Source organism: Camelus bactrianus, chromosome 27 (genome assembly GCF_048773025.1).
Source record: "Camelus bactrianus isolate YW-2024 breed Bactrian camel chromosome 27, ASM4877302v1, whole genome shotgun sequence".
Lineage (NCBI taxonomy): Eukaryota > Metazoa > Chordata > Mammalia > Artiodactyla > Camelidae > Camelus > Camelus bactrianus.
Genome location: NC_133565.1, coordinates 22,203,583 through 22,217,422, shown reverse-complemented (window position 1 = coordinate 22,217,422; position 13,840 = coordinate 22,203,583).

The window sequence follows — 13,840 nt, the reverse complement described above, 5'->3', positions numbered from 1 at the left end:
GCGATTCCTATTTTAAAGGTAAGGACAGAAGCCAGTTACTTATTTGCTCCAAGTCACATGGCAGAGCTGGCTTTTGAATATAAGGTGTATGACTCTAGGGTCTTAACCAGTTTGCAGTCACGAGGACTCACAAGGACTGAGGGTTTAGCTCAACGGCAAGGCAACAACAAGCCAGGGTGGTCCCACCAGTAGGTCCAGACCACTTCTAGTCCAGGCACTGCTTTTGGGAAAGACTGTATTTTCCAAAGATAGTGGCAACAGAATTTCCCATCTGATGTGCTCTTCTTCAAATATGACCTGGGCACTCCTATTGAGGGCTGGGGTCTGTCTCCTCTCCCTTGGACCCATGCAGATCTTTGCAACTGTGTCCACTGTGACTTGAAGTTCCCACCAGCTGGGCCCTATTCTGCTGGCACTTGGTGGCCAATGCAGCCGCAGAGAATACTTCTTTGTGTTCTGATGCTTGGAAATGCCAGAGCTTAAGGTCTCCATGCTGTTGGAATAAATGGCAGATGTTAAAGGGCTAGTTCTACTTAGACAAACGCTCCTGGCTTTGGCTGGCTCTTATTAAAATGTATGAGATAGCTCTCTGTCAACCATGGGCATCTGTGATCTATTCCAGAGCACCTATCAAAGGAGCCAGCCAACCTTGAAGGACTATTCCACCCTATCCCAGAGGAAAGCACGGACCAGTAACTGGACAGCCTTAAACCCAGGCCCCCCTGACAAAGCATTGGCTCAAGTTGTAATTTTCTCAACAGCAAATACTTCAGAAGAAAACAGAAGGCAAGGGGAGAGGTCATTTTGAAGAATATTTCTTCTAACTTGATGGTAAGAAACCATGTGTAGAGGAAAAAATATTTTGAAAATAGAGTCACCTGTTGCCACTGTTTATTCCAATTCTGGGGTAAAGGGCATCTGCTTGGATTTTTTTAAAGGGAGGGGGCAGGGAACGAAACCCTTGTTGCCATAGGAATAAGAATTCTCTTCCAACCAGAGGAGTATGAATTCAAGTGAAAAATTGGAATCAGGAGAAGGTGAACTATTGTGAAAGAACAATTATCTATTGTCCTGCAAAAACCGACAGCCAGACAGGAAAAATAAATGCTAAATGCTATGCAGAGTATGGAACTGTGACTTTCTCTATGCATTTCACTTGCTTTTTAGGTAACAACTGGGACTCTTTGGATGATATGGTTTAAAGAATCACTTCAATATTAATTCAAAATTAATATTTAAATTGCTCTTCACCTGTTTCACTCATGTTGCAGAAATGACTGGGGATCTGACAGGTACGTAAAAGCTGTGCTGAAGGCCTGTGGTTTTTTGAAAGACTGTAAGTGAATGCTTTCAGATTTTTAAAATTTCTTTGAAACAACGGATAAAGAGAGTTGGATTGTGAGATTTGGAGTCAGATAAGCTTACAGTTGAATCCTGGCTTCACCGTAAATTGTCTAAAATAACCTCAGGCCCATTCTTTTACCCTTCTGTACAAAATGAGGACTGCAGTTCCCACTTCCCAAGGTTAAATCACTTAGTGTATTTTAAAACTCAAAACAACGCCTGGCGCCTAGTAGGAGACCACTGACTGGCGGGTTTTATGTCTGTTATAAGCAATCGCATGCAATTTGGTTCAGTTGATGGGGCTCCTCACTCTTTCAATTCAATTCAAATCACATATTCAGGGATCAGGTCACCCAGATTTGGATTTTGTGGGGTATCAGACAGGATTAGGTTTGATGGCATGTGACAGATACCCCAAATAATAGTAGCTTAAAACAAGATAGAAGTTTTTATTTTTAGCTTTTTTTTTTTTGATTTGTAATCACTTTACAATGTTGTATCAAATTCCAGTGTAGAGCACAGTTTTTCAGTTATACATGAATATATATATTCATTGTCACATTTTTTTCTCCGTGGGCTATTTTTTCTCCCGTGTAGAATAATTCCCAGGACACGCAGTGCGGAGCTGGGACTGGCTGCGGGGACCCAGGCTTCCTGCCGCTGGAGGTTCTGTGTGTGAGGGAGGGCCGGAGCACAGCTGGCCATCTGTGCTGTGTGTGGGTTCTCTGTCGCATCTTCCTCCGAGGCCCCAGTTATAAAATGTCACGCTATGTTGTCTCTCCCAATGGAAGGAAAGGTAGAAACACCAAAACTGGCCACAGTAACTCAAATGCTTTTGCTTCTCTGTTTTAATTTAACCAGGGTTCTAAGTAAGTGTGCATTCCAGCAACAACAAATAGAATTTGTCAGCATTGCACCGAATGCATTAAGTATTGCCAACATTGATATCATATGTACTTAGAGGTACACACAACGTGAGTGTTTTCCACTCTTTTACTTTTTTAATGGAAGTATGAGGGATTGAACCCAAGACCTTGCATGTGCTCTGTCACTGAGCTATACCCACCACCCCTGTATTTTCCACTCTTATTTGAGGTTTTGGTTCTTCACAAGAACAAAGAAAGATTGGGACTGGTTCTATAAGGTCTTTTCCAGCAGTAACCTTCCCTGAATCCAGGCAGCCAAACGACCTCTAGGATGCCTCGAGAGTCCTTAGTCCTGTTGACTGTCCGACTCTGAATGTGGTCACTCTGCTTAGTGAGTCACTTGAAAAAGTACAAAAACTTAAGGTCATGGAGTCTGAATCTCTAAGGAATTACGGTCACCTGTATATAGAGGCCACTTTACAGAATAATCCTTTTCTGTTCCTCCTGTCTCCTGAGGGGGGAACCAGGGAGGACCTTCCACACTGGTAAGACGGACATGTGCCGTAACAACAAATCAGCTGCTAAGCAAGTGTTGGAAGTGGGAAGGATGGATCCAGGATTTTATGATTGCTTAATAAAAACCAACTATTTTTACCCTGTGAGTTAGGTATTATTTGTTATCTCTACCTTGAAGGGGAGGAAATGAGGTTCAACGAGGCTCAGTAATGTTCACATAATTACACCACCCATGAGATGTGACACCATGATCTGAACCTAGCTCTTCTTGCCTCCAAGACCTGTGCAATTTCATATACATACACACACACATACACACACACACACAAACACACACACACATATATAAAAGCATTCATATATATATATAAGCATTCTGTGAAAAATGAATAAAACATCGTCATGGAATGAGTTCAAAAAGCAAGCGCCATGAAAAAGCAGAATATAATATTTTATTTATAATACAGACATACTTGTGTGAAAAATTCAGCAAGAGGCCTGGGAATAAATAAACCATATTCTTAACAGGGGTTGCCTCTTGGTGGTGGGGTTAGGCAGTAGTTTGCTAGAGCTGGCTAGTAAGAGTCTATTGTTAAATATTCAGGAGTTCTGAGAGCTGGTTGTTAACCTACTGGTGGCTTTAAAATGGCCACGATGGATGTCTTTACAACATGAAAATTGACAGAGACTGTAAATTACAGCTTTATATCCCCCCTCCAGAAAGCCAGTTTACCAACACAATACTCACTGATCACATCTTCCATGCTTTTATGTTTTGTGTTTTGTATTAAACCGTTTCTGCAATAACAAATTATCATATAAAAGGAAAAATGAATATGGTAAAGTCAGTAAAGGATAAAATGCAACTAAACTAAAACCAGTAGCTTCCAGAAAACCTGTAGGTGATCTGGACGTGGCTTTCCCTCACCCTTGCTGATATCTTTGAACTCAGAGCTCGCCGTGGGTTCAAAGGAGAGGTCAAGTCCCAAATGTTTTCTGCAGGTGCGGTGCCCCTCTCAGCTCTGCCTTGCTCACTAGAGAGGGTGTGTTAACAGCGTCACTGCAGTAGAACAACCGTGTGTAATGGGCTGCGGGTCACACAACATGCTTTCCCAAATAGTTCTTGTTGGAAACTGACACAGCCTTTGGTCATAGGTGGTCTTCCAGTATCCTGTGTGGTTTGGAATTTCTTTTTTCACTTTGCTTTATTCTGTAAATCTGACTCCAGCTAGGAAAATAAACGCTTAATTTAAAAGGATCTGTAAGACCAGTGACCTCCTCCACCTGTACGTGGAAGATACACAGTGAAGAGGCTGAATCCCTCGCCGGAGCACCGAAGAGGCTCACAAAGGCTGCTCCTCCCCAGCCCCCAACCCCTACGTACAAAGTTATGCTTGGCAAGTGCATACTGCACATGCTATGGAGCACATGAAAAAAGAACCGCGCTCAGCAAAGTACTCCATCCACCTGCCACAGTCTTGACATTGATATTCTTGTGTGCACATGGCAAATGTGGTTGTAGCTTTGGTAGGGGTGAGCCAAGGCTGTAACAAGACACCGATTGCAACTGTGGAGTAACATGATAAGGAGGAGTGCAGATAAAGCAGGCAGCTTTCAATCCGAAGTCTAGAAGAGCACACAGGGACTTTTTTTAGTCTGTTGCCTGCCTGGTACGCTGAGTCACAGCCCTAACTTCTGTCGTTGGGGAAGGTTGTTTGTATTGAATGATCCTGCACCCAGGGAGGCAGAGCAGCCCCATTTGTCCTGGCCACTTTGCTCCTGTTGAGTCATCACTGAAAATAAAGATTCAAAAGGCTTATTATTGCTTCTGCCCATCCTCTGGGGATGAATGTAAACTAGATACTTACATGCATTGCCTCTGTTTCTTCTTCCGTCTGATTCTGATTAAAATCGTGGTGAAAATGTCCACGGCCTAATTTGGAATCTGCAGAGCATAAGAATGTTTGTGTCAAGTCAAATTAACCAATATTTATAGAATAACAACACTCTGTTAGGCACTTTGATACAAACCTCTATTTATTGAAATTCCTCTTAGTGATTCTAGTCTTAGCAATTTCACTTCCTCAGCTAACTCACTCATCCAGAAAAGTATAAGTCATTGACTTGGGTAACTTAAAAAAATAACGTAAGTATAAATAGTTAGATATTGATCCTATGTATCTGATGTTATGCTCTGTGCTTTACAGTCATTATCATTTAATTCCTACTGCCCAAAGAGTAGTTATTATTCTCTTATTTTCTAAATGAAGAGAGACTCTGAGAAGTCAGGCAGCTGGATAACCTATGCTATGCCCCTCTGCCAGTCATTCATAGTCGCAGTTCACCAAAGCCACACTCTATTGCCCTGTCATGGTGTCTCCCCTCAGTAACATCTCTGTCAAGATTTTTTGGACCCACTTCTTTCAATATTATTTTTAAAATAAATTTGCAAATGTTATCATTCTTAGAGAGAGACTGGAAATGCCGAGACTCCTGGAGAAAGGAGCAATTCATGAAACACTCAGTCCAGCACACGGTAAACATCAGAGAAGAGAAATGCTCCACCTGGTTACCACAGGCGCGTCTTCCCACTGCAAAGACCATCCTTCCAGGTCCGCAGTGCTTAATGGAATGATGGGAATGACAGAGCTCGTAATTCTGGCCATTGTCACTGGAAACAAGCACAACATTATGCCCCTACATATGTAATTACTTCTGTTATAGCATAATGCTTAAAGCAGAGCTCCGCTGAGGGGATGGAGAAATAAAACACTTCGCTTCCACCCCTAACAAACAAAAACGTATTCCAAACATTAGCTTTGTCCTTTCTGTTAAACACGAATGTTATGGCGAATTCTTCATGTACAACGTTCTTCTCCAGTATACAGGTCGATAAATACTGTCGTTATGGAATTTATCAGAGGATGATTTGTTGAGAAGTTAATCCAGCTCAGCAGAGTCTCCTGAACAATCCCTGATGTCGACAGACTCTCCTTATTTTTTTAAAAAATTTCACCATCAAAAGTGTGTAGCAAATGCGGCACATTTATTATGCTCTTTCTCTCTCTGTGTGGAAGGTTAATCACATAGTGAGTCTGAAGCCTCCATTTCCCTTATTCCTTTCAACTTTACGAGTTATTACATTGGCCTTCGAGGTTTAAATCAACATATATCAGTTGGAATTACAACCCGAATTCCATTTGAGCTTTCCGACTGCATGAGCTTTCTGCTGAAATCACTGACAAACATGACCTCCAGAAGAGATGTAAAGAGCTCTCTAGGAAAGTTGGTCCAGTGACTTTTAAAAATAAAACATCTTCAAATTTAAATTCAGCAACCGTAGCATTTATAGTTGTACCTATTAGGGAAACACATCTACTGAATATTTTCTTACGTTCCAAACATTCTCAAGCTCTCTCATGCATGTCATTTTCACTTACAGGTATGATATATTATCACATCCCATTTTTCAAAAAGGAAAACTGAGAGGCAGAGCTAGAATATGAAATAAGGATTTCCTTGCCTTAAAATTCATGGTCTTTCCACCACCCTATGGTGTAAAGCAGGGTCAGCAAACTATTGGCCCGTGGCCCGCCACTCGTTTTTCAAATAAAGTTTTCTTGGAACATGGCCATACTTATTTATGAGTTGTCTGTGGCTTTTTTGCACTACAGTGAGAGTTGAGGAGTTGTGACAGAGATCATATATCCCATAAAAACTAAAATATTTACTATCTGGCCATTTATAGAAAAATTTTTATTGATCTCTTTTGTAAAGAGTTGTTATATATTCCAGAATACACAGTGATGAAGAAACATGATTCTTCCTGTCTAACAACTCAAATTCCAGTTGAAGAGACCAATAAACACCTAAGTAATTCTGTAATTGATTTATTCCACCTCAACAGTTTGGGCTTCAAAATAAGGAAACATTTTTTTATTCTTTTAATTAAATGACTTGAGCCCTGTATCGCTTTGATGAAAATACCATTTTTTCAAACTCTAATGTTCCCTTTCCTTCTGTGAATCCCAAGGCTCCCAGGGCCCCCACAGTCCAGTGCATCAATCCTAAATACAATTACTTTGTAGAAAGAAATTCAGGGAAGCTGATCAGTGCCTCATGTGCTCCACTCTCCCACTGCCATTGGGACAGTTGCAGTCTTATGATGTCACTGCTGCAATGCAGTTGTCTGGTCTGCATGACCAGTGTGAAAGGGGCACATTCTCCCACAAAACCTGGTGCCTTTTTCTGTAATAATTGCTACTCTTTGGTCTGCAAATCACTCTGAATTAAGGGCCTTCCTCTGTATTGGCTGTAATTCCGCTAGAACAAGGACTCTTCTTTCTTTGATTCTTGACATTGTCCAAAGACATTCAGTGCTGGATTAGCTCACTCCAAGGTCACCTGTCTCAGTTTAAGTCCTGTGCCGTGGGCTACTCGGCTACTTGGCTACTCAGTCTGGGGCATCATGACTGCAGTCTTCTAAACTCTGAGACACTGCTCCACTCTGCCCTGCTCACAGTGAGGCTTGTCATCTCATCTTGCAGATTCTTCTCAAAGAGTTTTGAGTGCCCTGATTTCCACTTTCTGGGTTTAGCGGTAGAAAACCTGCCTTTCCCTCCAGTCTCCTAAGAGCAATGAATCATTTCTTTGAGTCCTTTGATTTGGCTAAAATCAAGGGATTCTCAGCCAATTTATTATAGCACCCCTAATTATGATGCTGTTGGATGGGAGCAGAGTTCATCTGTCCAGTCACTTTATGCTTACCAGGGATTCCCAAATCAGACATGTGACCTGATACCTTTAAAAATATATACATTTAGACTTCATTTTTTTAAAAGCAGTTTTAGGTTTAAAGAAAAACTGAGCTGAAGGTACAGAGATTTCCTGTATCCCCTCTACCCCTATCTATGCAAATAGCTTCTCCCATAATCAACCTCCTCCACCAGCATGGTACACCTGTAGTAACTGGTGAGCCTACACTGACACGCTGCTATCACCTGAAGTCCATAGTTAGCATTAGGGTTCACTCTTAATGTTGTGCATTCTGTGGGTTTGGACACATATAAAAAAACTTGGGCCCATCATTATGGTATCGTATAGAATATTTTTGCTAACGTAAAGATCATCTATGCACCACCTATTCATCCCTTCTTCCTCCCTAACTCCTGGCAACCACTGATCCTTTCCCTGTCTCCATTGTTTTACTTTGTTCAAAATGCCATATAGTTGGACTCATACAGTAATTGGCCTTTTCAGATTGCCTTCTTTTAGCTAATAATGTGCATTTAAGTTCCGTTCATATTCTTTCATGGTTTAAGGTGCTAATTTCTCTTCAGCACTGAATAATATTCCATTGTCTAAATGTGTTATGGAACAAAGGGCTCACTGCCTGAGGCAAATAGAAGCCAGTCCTGGAGCACCGGCTTTTGAGAAAAGAAAAGGCTTTATTGCTAGATCTATGGGCAAGGAGATAGGAGGCATGGCTCGAATCTGTGCTTCTCTGATCTGGGGTTCTGTCAAACTTTAATGAGTTACGGGAGGATGGTTGGTATGCGGAAGCATTGGCAAGGCAGGTTTCAGCTTTGGAACTTGGCTGTTTATGGTAAGGGGCTTCAGCAACAGATCTTCCTGGACAGTGGTCCCTTTGCTTCTGAAAGGGTTCTGCATTCAGGTTCCAGTCAGGTAACATCATGTACCAGTCCTTTGTTTCCATGAGTGGGAGTGAAACTTTCGTTCCAGGTATTGTTTGAGGTCAAAATCTCCTCTGTGCATGCTTCAGCTGCATGACTTTGGTTTTGTTCTGCTCTGTCTGAAAAACAACCCAGTATCTTGTTAGAAACAGGATAGGACCAGTTTGGGGCTGGTTCTGTGGTTACAGCTGAACCACTGTTTATTTACTTGTTTATCCATCCACTTCCTGAAGGATATCTAGGCTGCATCCAGGTTTTGGCAATTATGAATAAGATGGCTATAAACACGTTCATGTGGGTTCTTGTGTTTATATAAATTTCAACTCCTTTGGGTAAATACCAAGGAGTATGACTGTTGGATTTTCTGGTAAGGTAAGAGTATGTTTAGTTTTGTATTTGGTACCTTTTCGAAGCTCTTGTTTTCAGGTGAAGCCATCACACTTGCGTATCACCATTAAAGAGCACTGAGATGAAGCAAACTGAAAACTTTTTGGATTTGCCTTTTCCTTTGAGAAGTTTACACCAGGAAAGATTTCCCAGACCTTCAATTTGCTCTCATTCCTCAAAGCAGAGACCAGTGGACTATTTCACTCTGCTCAAGTGCCAAGCAGATAACCATTTTGAGTCATTCACAGTGAATACTACCTGTTTATTTTTATTCTCAGTTAAAAAATATTTCCCTATGGCACAATGCCCTTAGCTAAATATTGTTTGGTTGAATATTTCCCTTGAAGGTCCCTTTGAAGGGGACAGGGTATGTAGTCCAGGATACGCACATCCCAGCTACCTGGAACACTTCACACAGTAGTAGAACCTCAGAGTCTTTCCATGATCAGAGTCAACGCCAAAAGGAAACTGATTAATTATTGAGGAACATTTATTATCTCAGTAGGCCTTAGACTTTTATTTGCTTTAGGGTCAAATCAACAACCACAAATATGTACCCAAGGTTTCAGCTCTCAGGTTAGAAAGTCAAGAAGGTTTCCCACACTTGGCTAGTGGTATCTGCTTTGTATTATTTCCACGTCAGTTTTCCACTTTAGACAGTTATTCTGCTGGGTGATTTAAGACCTAGTCTCATACTTGAAGTGATGTCCTGAAACCTCATGTATCCCCTCCCCTACTACAACCTCCCAAATACCACATTCATTATTGGTTCTTTCTCTCCTGAGATGAGCAGCATGGTCATGGCGTTCTCTGTTAGATCTGAGATGATTTTCCTGCCCCGCTTGGGTGGGGCAAAAAGCAAGAGGCAGAGTAAAGGCTCCAGCCCTGGTAGAAAGTTTTAACTTTGAGTTAATTTAAAGCCTGAAATGACTGAATAATTATCCCAAAGAGACAGTCTGAAATTAGAAGGGACTGAGTCACCTTCAGTGGAAATTTCAGAAATACTCCAAAGAAGGGCTAGAGGTAGCAATCTTATTGGAAGAGAGAAGTGGGGAACTATGAAGTCTGATTTACATAGCACTTCTGTTGATACTTTTTAAGTGCCAAGATTCAGAAATGCTCAACATCGGTTGAAATGGTAGCTCCAAAGGTAAGGTGGTGTAGTAAGCATTACCAGCACTTACAAAAAAATGACTGATTTTCCTTTTCTTTGAGATGTATATTCCTATAAAGTTTTTTATGTGGCATCTGAGTTGTTTTGGGCAATGAAATACAAGCGAAAATGATGTATATCACTTCTGTGTAGAAGAATTTATGGGCTATATCACAATTCTCCAAGCTCTCCTCTTTCACTCTGGCAAACCTTGAAGATTTATGTCAAGATGCTGAAGTCATAAAATGATGGAGATTTTATCACCCTGGGGTTGTGAGTGACTACAACAGATCCACATCAGACATGCATCATGAGTGGGAAATAAGCCTTTGTCATTTTAAGCCATTGAGATTTGGGGGTTGTTTGTTACTAAAGTTAGCATATCCTGATGAATAAGGGAGTTGAGTTATAGAAAAATAAAGTTCTATTTTTGCACATCTAATTTTATGTTTGTAAATTTCAAACCTGCTACACGCTCGTTTGACATATATGAGTTTGACTATAGTTGCTCAGCAAGGAAAAGAACAAGTTTAAAAAGTGTGGCTGATTAATCCTGGTATCTTTCAAGGAACACACATTGCATCCAACCTGCGATGTAAACCTGCTGCTCTTTCTGTGGGTCTCGGCTCCCCTGTGTTGCACATAGTGAAGAATCTTCACACGGAGGGATGCTAGTCTTTAAAGATATGCATTTTTCATACAACGTAACCCAAACACAAACAAACGACTTCATCTAGAGTTTTATAAAAAAAAAAAAAAAAACTCTTCCCACGTTGAAGCGAAATATAGGCTGTGCCCTGGTTCTCAGGCTCGAGTGAGGAAACGCAGCTTAGAGATGGAATATCAAGTCACAAGCAGGCAGACTTCTGCTGGAGGAATTGAGGGGCCTCTGGGACCAACTATAGGTCTTCAGTCCTGTTGTTTGAATGCAGACACAGTGTTGGTGGGGTCAGCAAATGGTGTATCAGGAGCTCAACCAAACAGCCCACCAGAGTCGCCGAGCACCTGCCCACATGTGATACCTGAAGACCCCCAAAGGACTCAGGGGCTGGCACACTGGACCTGACCATCTCATTTCTCTCTGGTATTCCCAGAGCAAACTAAAAGTTCAAGATTGTGTCAATTAAAGGGTTTCGGAAAAGTGGAATGCTTTGCCACAAACCTCCTGACATACTCGCCGAAACTTAGAAAGTCTTTCATTCACTTTAATAGGGCCAGTTGGTAACAGTAATGGTTTTGGAAGGCAGCTGCCCATCTATTTTTTTTTTTTTTGTAATACCCCATGCCTAACAGATTTAATTAAAGTCAACAGAATTTACTTACATGATAAGGGGTAATTTCAGAGCCCTTTTCCCCAAGTAGTTCAGCAGAAAGACAGTTCTAAGAAAAACACAATTATATCATTCAAAAATAAGATAACAAGATAGAGCTATGACAATAACACTTCAAGACAGTTCATGTCCAAAGTCACTTTTTAAAAATTAACATCAGGAAGGGAAAAAAGACTCTCAGGTATCTCAGATTAACCTTTCAAATTGTTAGAACTCTGGAGAAAAGAAAGATAATGCCCTTGTCTTTTTTTTAATTATCATAGCCTTTTGATAATATACACTTCTTAAATCCATCACTGAAAAGTTTACTCCTTAGCAGGAAGTCCCAGACATTTTGCTTTGAAATGTCTAATAGAATTTGGTAATTCAAAGATGTCTGGGTTTTACCTGTTCTTTTTTTTTTTTTTTTTCTTAAACCAGCTCAGTGGGGAAGCATTTGGACAATGGAACACCAAAATCATTCTGTAATTTGGTAGATTCTAAGGAGGTCTCATCAATGATCACTCTCAGGCACCATGGTGTTCCTAGCTCTCGTTGCTTTATCTGATGCCATTTGCCCTGATGGCACATTTTTTTTCCTGCCATTTTCCTGGCTCTGGGAGTTGACAAAATAAAGGCTTTCTGGATTAAATTTAAGTCCACTTGGGAGAGCTTCAAGATGTGAAGTTTAGAGAGGCAGCTTTTGGCTCCTTTTCTATGCCCTGCAGTCCCTGCACACAGGTCGTGGAGGGGAGGGTCACCCCGAAACTTTGGCTCTGGGTAAGCATTTTAAAACCCTGAAGTGAGTTTCTAGCAACACAAACACCTTTGCATCTTTTCTGAATCAAAGCATCCAGCTGCTCATCCCTTCTCTTTAAGGGCTTCCATCTTGACACTTAGATAATGAAGAAAAAGTAACACACCCCAAATTATAGTAAAGGTTTGTAATGGAAATGGCTTTAAGGGATTCTTCTAAAATGTATCTGAAAAGAAGCAGTGAGTTCAAGAAAGGTAGAAAGAATGGATCTTGTTAATTGAGCATCTTCCGTGTTCTAGAAGTGAAGCCGTCTTATTCCTAAGTTAGTGTCTGTGATAGAACCATAAACTCTGAAGTCCCAGACAAGTTGAGACCTGCGCAGGAAACTTGGTGTGTTTCTTCCTAACTCAGATCAATCAATTCATACCAACAATCATTCGTATCAACAATCAGTTCATATCAACAACCCAAGTTCTTAGGGAATATTTCAGCCAGAACAGCTGTTGCTTATGTATTTATTTCTGGTGCACAAAGGGAGGCTATAAAACCACACTATCATTTTTTTTTCTTAACAAACAAACCAGAACATATACTTCAAAATGGGTGGTGTTGCCTGTGAAAGAATTCTTATCAGATACTGGATGTAGGTTCCAGAGATGCTGACAGGGCCCAGACTAGTATTGGAGCCATGGATGTGCTCTTGAGAGTTGCCTCCAGAGTTTATGTGTCATTTTAGAATTTTCTTAGTGTGTGCAGATGGTCTGTTGTGAAGGAGCCATGTAGCAAGCAGTCAAAAGTTAAACAGTCCCTATTATTGTGAGTTGGAAGGATGAAGTGAAGCCCCCGCTGAGGGGCAGGACAGAGCTTGACCAGGACAGACATTTGTAGCTAGAGTTTAAGGTGTCTGGAGACCAAATACACTGATTCAGGAAGAAGGACTAACAACAAATGAGAGAGGGAGAGAAGACAGTAACACTGGGTAATAAATAAAGCACCGTGTCAGTCTGAGTCATCTGAGAAGCAGTTTGAGATGAGATGAATATATAAAACTTTCAAGAGTGGAAATGGCCATGTGAGAGAAAATGGGGAGATTCCAGGAGCTGGAATGGTCATCTGATTTCAATGCAAGGTTCCTAGTTGGCCAGGCAGTCTAAGGGAGGTTTGGAGAACTTACTGGGAACCCTTGAGCCAAAGCTGGCCATCGTGGTGGTGGTGGACGGGTCTCACCTCTCCCAGGTATGTTATCTTTGCCTTGCTCTGCGACTGGCTGGGAGCAGCCAGTGGAGGAGGTTTATCTCCATGCAGAGCACAGGGGTGGTCCATTACCCTCCAGGGTAAATACGCTTGTTGGAAGTTGTAAGGTGCATTTTCATGGTTTCCAAAATCCTCGAGATTAACTCTGAGAAGGAAGGATTAAAGTCAGAAATTGTGATGCCTAGAGAGCCCCCTGAGTCAGGACTGGGCTGGGAAGCCGAAGTGATCACTGGCTCACTGTTGGTGTGCGAGGTGGGGGACCCCAGGTGTGGGGGTAGCACCAGCACTGGGCAATTAAGACAAAGGACACTGCAGGTGAGACGCTCCAGTGCAGCTGCCCACCATCTGAGCCCAGCTCCAGGCCAGTGCCTTTCTGCTTCCCAGGGGAGGTCTGGAAGCATCTGACAGATGCTCAAGCTGTACCGAGTTGGTTTTGATTGTGAAAAATGAGATGTGATCTTCAAAGGAGGCTCTTTTCTGGTGTGACTGGTACCTGGCTTGAAAGGTAATGTTCCAGTTCCAAAAATAGTTTGATCAATGGCAGCATTGTTGGAATAACA